Source organism: Mastomys coucha, unplaced genomic scaffold (assembly GCF_008632895.1).
Source record: "Mastomys coucha isolate ucsf_1 unplaced genomic scaffold, UCSF_Mcou_1 pScaffold6, whole genome shotgun sequence".
Lineage (NCBI taxonomy): Eukaryota > Metazoa > Chordata > Mammalia > Rodentia > Muridae > Mastomys > Mastomys coucha.
In genome coordinates, this window is record NW_022196912.1 from 103,438,241 (window position 1) to 103,446,319 (window position 8,079).

At 39.0% G+C, this 8,079-nt stretch overlaps 1 protein-coding gene across 23 annotated transcripts in view; it reads left to right on the plus strand.

The window, feature by feature from the left end:
- Positions 1-8,079, plus strand: part of Nrxn3 (neurexin 3) — a 1,683,426-nt gene that overhangs the window by 529,067 nt on the left and 1,146,280 nt on the right. The gene's annotated exons all lie outside the window — the stretch shown is intronic.

Genomic DNA, 8,079 nt, shown 5'->3' on the forward strand with positions numbered 1-8,079 from the left:
AAAAAAAAAAAAAAAAAAAAGAGTGGGTATCACTTGGACATGACTACTCGGCAAGCAAATCTGACTTCTCTGAGTGCGTGTGGGCTTGTGACATCATTTTCCCACATGTCGTAGTGACATCATTCTTTTCAGAGTGCTAAGTGCTTCCAAACTCAGCACCACTGCACTTGCTTCTGGCCGAGTATTCTTCCTTTCTCCTGCCGCTATGAAATTCTCTTCGGAGTAAGGAAGCAGTGTGGTTACACAACAGAAGCTCGGACACTTTTGTTCCCCAAAGAATACCATCATGGCAGTGGCTATGATTAATATGCATAATTGAAAAAAAATGGCAGCTAACTGCAGACAACCATCTTCCATCTGTTGGTAGAAGGAAATTGCTGACAGGAGTTCCCTATTGAGTGGCTAAACACGAGAGAAGTTAGCAGAAGCAGAAGGGACAGATCACCACCTATCCCTTGACATGTAGATGCAGCTTGAGGGGCCGGAGAAGTTTCTTTGGGCTCTGGTTCACATCTAAGCATTACCACAAAATGGCTGTTTTTAGGGCTGGGACTTAGAGACAGTGGGTTTTTTTGAGGAGGTCAGGTATATGACACGAGGGCTTTGTGAAAAATGTTTGTTCTACAAAATGAGAATTTAGAATCCCCATAGATCCAATCACGTAACTGTAACTGCTAGTTGCAAGTTGAATCTCCTTAAGAGGCAGGATGCTTCTTGACCAAGTAGGACTCTTGTTTTACTCTTCCTTTGTTTCTTTGCCCTATGTTGGTGGGATGGGGAGAATAGGAGAGAAGGAAGAAAACCTTGGTGCCTTCTCTGAATTTTTTATAGGACCTCATCTGACCTGAGCTTCCTGGGTCTCAGTCTCTTGTCTATAAGATGAGGTATATCAGGAAGATCATTGGTCCCTGAATTGTGAAATTTAGTCTGAGAACAAAAACATATAAATAAATGTATGTTATAAACATATACATACACAATTTTAACTACTGTCTACCTATCTATTATGTATCTGCTATGCCACCTATCATTATCTATCTCTCTGACATGCATCATTACTTGTTTTCCTGTTTCTCTTCTTCGTACATTGCGGATGCTCCAAATACTATATGCCTTTTGCCAGTGTTACTATGCATCTGCCTTTGTTAGTGTGTAGTTCAGGAATGCATCTACATTTAAATCAGGAGAAGAAGAAGAAGAAAACCCACACACGGTGCAGCCAATACACATAGTATCTTCAGGCCATGCCATTTGTCTTATATACACTTTTGCTCTGACAGAGGCAGAAACAAAGCTACCGAGATCCCAAACAAGTGAGAGGCAAAACCCAGGCTGAGATATGCTTTTGATGCGGCTCCTTCCTCTGGGGCTTAGGGCTTGCTGACTCATAGTCACCCTGCTAACTGATACCAGTGGTGCTAAGGTACAGAGTGCAGAACCGAATGTACTGGGTTGTCCACTGAGGGACAAGGCCAGCGCATCAGCTTTGGAATTCGGTCTACTGTATTCTGGGTATGCTGAGCACTGGGGAGGAAAGAGAAGGCTCTCCTGGGAGAACTGGTGGTACCATGTTTCCATCGTGTTCTCTGCCTGTTTGCATCTTTTAAGCAACACTGTCTTCTTGATGTGGAAAGGAAGCTGAAAAAAAATGAGCTTATTTTACCCAAGTTTACCTTTTACATTAGGACACACTGGTAAGAACAATTTTTCATTGCTTTGGTGCCCAAGAAGAAAAAGCAATTTCTCTCTCCAAATAGAAGGGGACTTCTATAGGGATCAAACAAGGAAAAAAGAATTATAGGAACTTGAGGAATTTTGTTTCTGTCTCTGCCCTCTGATTAGTCCTGTGACCTTTTGTATGACTCTCTGATGCAGAGGTTCTGTTCTACTGTTGATTTCGAACATTACACAACTGACCTTCAAACCTATTATTACTGTGGCAATTGAGGTTGTTTCTTTGATGAATTCCACAAGGAAAAGGATAATCCAGAAGCCAGAAGTCTTTCTTTGCTGCCTGTGTGTTCTACGAAGCTCTTCTACTCCATCCACATGACATGATAGAGAACTGAAAAGCTGTCGAACACTGGCAAATGTTGAGAAGGCCCGGTTGTCTGTTACTGACACCTTTTCATATGGACCACCCCAATGTTCAAATGCTATACTGAGCATATTCTTTATTCTTTCCAGATGAACTGGAACTATATATAACGAGGTTGCAAATCCTGAAATGACAGTGCTTTGATGTGGGACCTATTGGAGGCAATTGGGATTAGAAGAGCTCATGAGGGTTGAGCTCACATGTTGGCATTAGCATCTTCATAGAAAGAAGAAGAGACCAGAGCTCTTATCGAAGCCACCATGGGATATAGAAGAAGACGTTTTGCAGAGTCCCTTGCAGAGACTCCTTTTCAGACACCGTATCTGCTGCCACCTTGAGCTTATACTTTTCACCTTTTAGTACTGTGCAAAATAAACATTGTTTAAGCTGCTCAACATGTGTTATGGTAATGGTGTTTATTCAGCTCAAGCTAGCTAAGGCTCTGCTTCTTAAGGGAAAGAGGGATTGGAGCAATTCTGTAGGCACAAGTTTACTTCATTTGACTCCTGTTAGAATTGGCTAGCAGTTGGGTACACAGTGGTAGGGGCTGAATAAAGGAGAAAAACACTCACTGCATGTGAAAGCCTTCCAAGTTTTGCATACTTTTTTTTTTTTTTTGGTATCGATTTAGACAAATGCAGAAAGCTTGTTTACCAAGGCACTGCCCTGGCTCTGTATTATAATATTTGGATAGCACAGTCCTTAGCTGCATGCAGATACCATGTTCGGCAGCTAGAAAAATAACCTGCTTCAGCAGCTTCTGATTCAGTCCCCTTCCCTCTCAGGTCTTTGTTCACTGTAAACATATCAATGTAGAATGGCTAGCAAATGAACAGATTTGTTTTTGTTTTTTGTTTTTTTCTTTGGTTTTGGTTTTAGGGATTGTGGTGGGTTCAGGTACGTGGTCCTACACAGGACCTGGTTAAAAGGGAGAGTTACCAATGAACCAGACACTCTTCCCCAGAGTGGATGGTGAGTGTTAGCACTCAGGAGTTAGGGAATGGACTAGAAGATGAAAGAATGGATTTAGCCTATGGAGTTGGAGATGACATCAAAGACAAAGATGAATATGTGGCTAATGGCCATGTGTTAAATGTTTATGGTGCACTGGGCTCTGAGCAGATCTTTTATATGCTAGTATTTCATTTAGGTCTCACTGTGAACCCAGCTGAGGCCTACCATTTGTTTTTAAGTGTCTATTCTATAGGTAAAGCAATGAAACTTTAGAGAAGTTAAATAACTTACCCCAAACCATAAATGTAACTAATTCAAATTAAGATAGGAACATTCTTGATTCCCCAGGAGATTAAAAATAAATTAAGTTTATAATAGCTTGGGAGAGATTATGATTCTGCAGTTACAATCTTCTTCCAACTTCAGAAGGATTTCCTAATATTTTTAAGAAACTGAACTATCTGAGATGTTGAGGTAAGGAAAACATGGGCTATGAAGAGGATAGAATCTCTTGTTTGGTCAAGTTCTAAACAACATTGAGGACAAGAAGGACTCTTAGGTAGGATTACACTGACACCTGTGGCCTATTAGTTATTTGAACTACCTAGAAAAATTATTTTAGTTTTTTGCTTAAGAAGCAGAACTAAGATAACATTTTCTCTCTCTTTAATAATTTTTACTTATATATTTTTCTAATTTAGTCAAGATAGGCTGGGAATTTACCAGTGCAGTGTAGGCTTAGAAGAGGGATTATAAAATGAAAGGAGAAAATGATTTGTCAATATTTGTGGTGTTGGGTCTGTAGGTTAGTATGGGACAATCAGTTATATTCAAGTAACAAATGCACTAATTACAAAAGAACATTTTCTTTTCAAATGACTTACAAAAGTCCCTAACATAACATAAGCTTTTATTTTCTGCCTTGTATTTTCAGAAAAGTTAGATAAGCACTTCCCTCAAAAAATCACTTGATTTTTTTGTTTTTGTTTTTGTTTTGTTTTGTTTTTGTTTGTTTGTTTGTTTTTGTTATTCTTTTCTTTTTTACTTCAATCACACCATTCTTGCTTCCAATTAGAAGGAATTAGTGAGATCTGATGTGGCTTGAATAATTTGATTTTGCCTGGATGCCCTCTTCTTGTTGGCTGATGAATTTGCTTACTCTCATTTACGGTTTGATCCAACTTTTATGCTGGTACCATTTTTCAGCATGATGGTTTGATGACTCTGAATAAATGGCGGACATTTGGATTTTTGATGGCAGTGTAGTTACTCTACAGGTGGTGAACACAAGATTCACATATAGGGATTTGTGTATGACTCATTGATGGTAAAACATTAGTTCTAGAAGATGAGATCTTTCTGACTGGCAGCACATAAAATTGCTTATGTGAAGCTAAGATAGACAAAGAGATGGAATGGAGCTGGTGCTTCAAGGACCTGTTGAATGTGTAATAACTTGGAGAATTTGGGTACCTTCTAGAACTTTAGATGTTGGGTTGAAGGCTTTTAAAGGCTGTGCAGTTGTTCTCTGTTCTTACCAAGACAATCATGTGCATGGCATGGAACAATAAAGAAGCATGTTATAAAAGAAGTCATGGCAGAAGTATTAGAAATAACCATTATTTTATATGTTTAAGTGCTTTGTAAGCATATTTTTTTGCACCTTCTGTGTATAGTATGCACAGTGCCCCAGGACCAAAAGAAGGTGTCAGATCCCCTGAAACTGGAATTATGCATGTTTGTGAGCTGTCGTGCAGGTACTGGGAATCAAACCCAGATCCTTTGGAAGAACAGCCAGTGCTTTAACTGCTGAGCCATCTCTCTTTAGCCCCAAACTTTATAATTATTATACCATATTCCACAGACATTTTGTGTTGTGATGATTTTTGGATATGAAATTTTATTGTGTAAAGTTCAGACTATTTGCTTTGATATTCTGAAGACCTTATCTCATAGGACATTAATTTAAAGCCAAGGAATATTTCAGGGTTTTACTTTCTCTTAATTTTGATCCCACAAGGCAATTTTGAGCTCTGGAAAATAATTTCAAGAAGACTTGTCAGTTTTCCAATTATTGGTCACACTCTTTTACAGTCCACATAGAGGGCTGCTTCTTATATTGTACCATAAAGTGGTACCTGAGATGCAAGTGCGAGACTGAGACATAGAGAGTGCAGAGACAGAGAAAGGCAGAGAAGGCATCTCCAGTTAGCAAAAGCTTCTGTCCCAAGTCTATACATATGAGTCTTGGGGTGGGGTGGTTCTGACTCCTCCCTTTCTTCATATTTTCATGTTCTATTTCTATATATTTTACAGAGCAGAGGTTTTATCTAAATAATTGTACCTTTGCATCAAACTTCTATGAAGGAATTTATATAGCTTATTTTCTTTTAATATTTTGTGTCACTTGATATAGGCTGCTAATAGTAAGAGCTGCCATTTACCATTAATCTCTTGCTAATGATGCAAGCTCAATCCTCTCTTTATATCTCTTAATCATTTCAAGTTCAGGACTTATAAATTACTATTTTTTCTACTAAGTTTCACATCAAGTGAGGCTTAAAGGGGTGAAGTGATTTGTATAAAAAGAGAAAGAAAGAAGAAAGAAACAAAGAAAGAAAGAGAGAAAAGAAAGGAGGAGGGAGGGAGAAAGGGGGAAGGAGGGAAGGAAGGAAAGAAGAAAGGAAGGAAGGAAGGAAGGAAGGAAGGAAGGAGACCCTGTAATTTCCAAGACAAGATGTAATTTGTAGCCTTGCATCATCTTTTGTGAACAATTGATGATTTGCATGTTTTGGGGCTTTTAGCCCAATGTTGAAATTTTCTCTGGGCTATAGTTGAAGACTGACATCTGAAGATTAGCAGGTGTTTTGTTTATATAGTTGAATAGTGAATCTACTATATACTACCCAAGTGGAAGCTGAGAAAGTGTTTACAGAGTAAGAACAAAGAAGAAATAGTTGCTACAAAGTTATGATTCGAATGAATCTCATCTGTGACCTTCACACACACACATACACACACACACACACACACAAAACCACACACACACACACACACACACACAACCACCACATATATAATACTACTACTATCATCAGTGTGTAACATTCTAAATGTATGACTTGGTGCCATGGGATTGATCAATACCTCTTTCTTTGAAAATACAAATTCATCTTATCATGGGAATATTCTGTTGATCATACATGCTTATTAAACACTTGCATCAGAAGAATGTATGTGGATAGACAATATGGAAAGATTTTTACTGAGATCTGGCTTGGCAAGAGGGTAATAATATGTCCACCAGTCAGATAGTAATGAGACCTAGTGGTGAGTGCTATAAGTGAGAACATGTTCCCTGATGCTATCTATCTGTTGCAAAAAGATGTTCTCCCCTCAAGATTCATTGGTGATAGAATGTAAGTCATACAACTTGAAGGAACTATATACTCAAAGAGTGTTTTAAAATACTGCAACAAGCTCTCTGCTTCATCTGAAGATATTGAAGTTGTATCCTATGTTCTAATATTTTAATCATTCATTTCAAGTATGAATGATAGAAGACTGGGAATGCTAATATCCCATGCCAAGGAAGTTGCCCCATCATTTGTTCCATCTAAGGGGGCAGGTACCTCTTGGACTTAGTTGGGTTTCTTGTATCTGGGAAGGAAATGAACAAAGAGGGCCCCACCTACAGAAGCTCAAATCAGACATGAAGGAGAAATGATGTTCAATATTCATTCACAATTTAAAACTTTCCAGGTTTGGACCATTAGGAGATGAAAAGTCAGATGTGTGGGTTTAGACCAGACACTTGCTAGTCACAGTCAAATGTGTATGATGCTGAAGGTCACCTGGTAAGGCAGTAACAGGCATGGAAGAGGTTGAAGGAAAGCTTGAAGGTCAATCAAATCTGGTCCTGTGAACTTTGATTCTGCTACTCACCCTGAGCTGGCTGTACAGCCATAACTCTTACATTCTCACACCTGTAGAAAAGTAGTAATTTTCTACCAGTGTTGCGTCGGGTTAAGGAAATGGTCCAGATGAAAAGGTGATGCTCAGCATGGTAGTCAGCTTTCCAAATTCAGTTATTACTATTGTTAAAGCTATAGCCATAGGGCCAGTGTAAACAGCTTATAAGGGAGCAAGCCAATTAGACCAATTGAAGAAAATACTTAGAACACTAGGAGAAGAAACCTGACTGTCAGCAACCACTGAAGACCTCAGCTTTACCTCCCTTTATGTAATCCATGGAACAATAAGAGACTAACCATAACAGCGTGACTCTTTTTCACGTCTCTAAAAATGAGTGGATGCAGCTCCAGCTGTGTCTATTTGCCCTATATCATATTTGACAAGGGCAAGGAAAGGTAATGTGTCCTCCACAGAACTATGGAAAAACTATCATTCTTGACTCTTCCTAAGGTATCTGGAGAGTAGAAAACATCTCAGACCTTAAGAAAATAATCCTCTATGTGTGTTTGTTTACAATTAACTATATTGAAAATATTGACAATGCTCAGACTTCTATATGGACGAATGTTTATATATCTCTTCATAATGATGTGTGTAAATTTTAAGTCAATGCATTTCAAATGAGAAAGGAATGGGTTTGCTGGCAGCTAAGGAGTGGTAACACAGGGGTCTTTGTAGGGCTATCCTTGTCTGCACAGGAGTAGGTATGAGGTCAACAGGTTGGAGTCTGGTAACTAAGGAGAAAAACTGCTATTTAGAGAAAAACTGAGATGGAGCACAATCTTTCACTTTCCAACAGTGGAGAGTACTTTATAGAGCAGGACTTTGCATGCTGTGGCTTTCTTTTTTGTTCTCTTTATTTATCCCTACCAGCACACAGCTCTCAGGTTTATTAGCAGCATTTTTAAGCTTTCTGCAGCCATCAGGAGGAGAAGTAAAGAGGACCAGGATAATTCGATCTTCTCTTTCTCTCTCCCTCTCCCTCTCCCTCTCCCTCTCCCTCTCCCTCTCCCTCCCTTCCTCCCTCCCTCCCTCTCTTTCTCTCTCTCTCT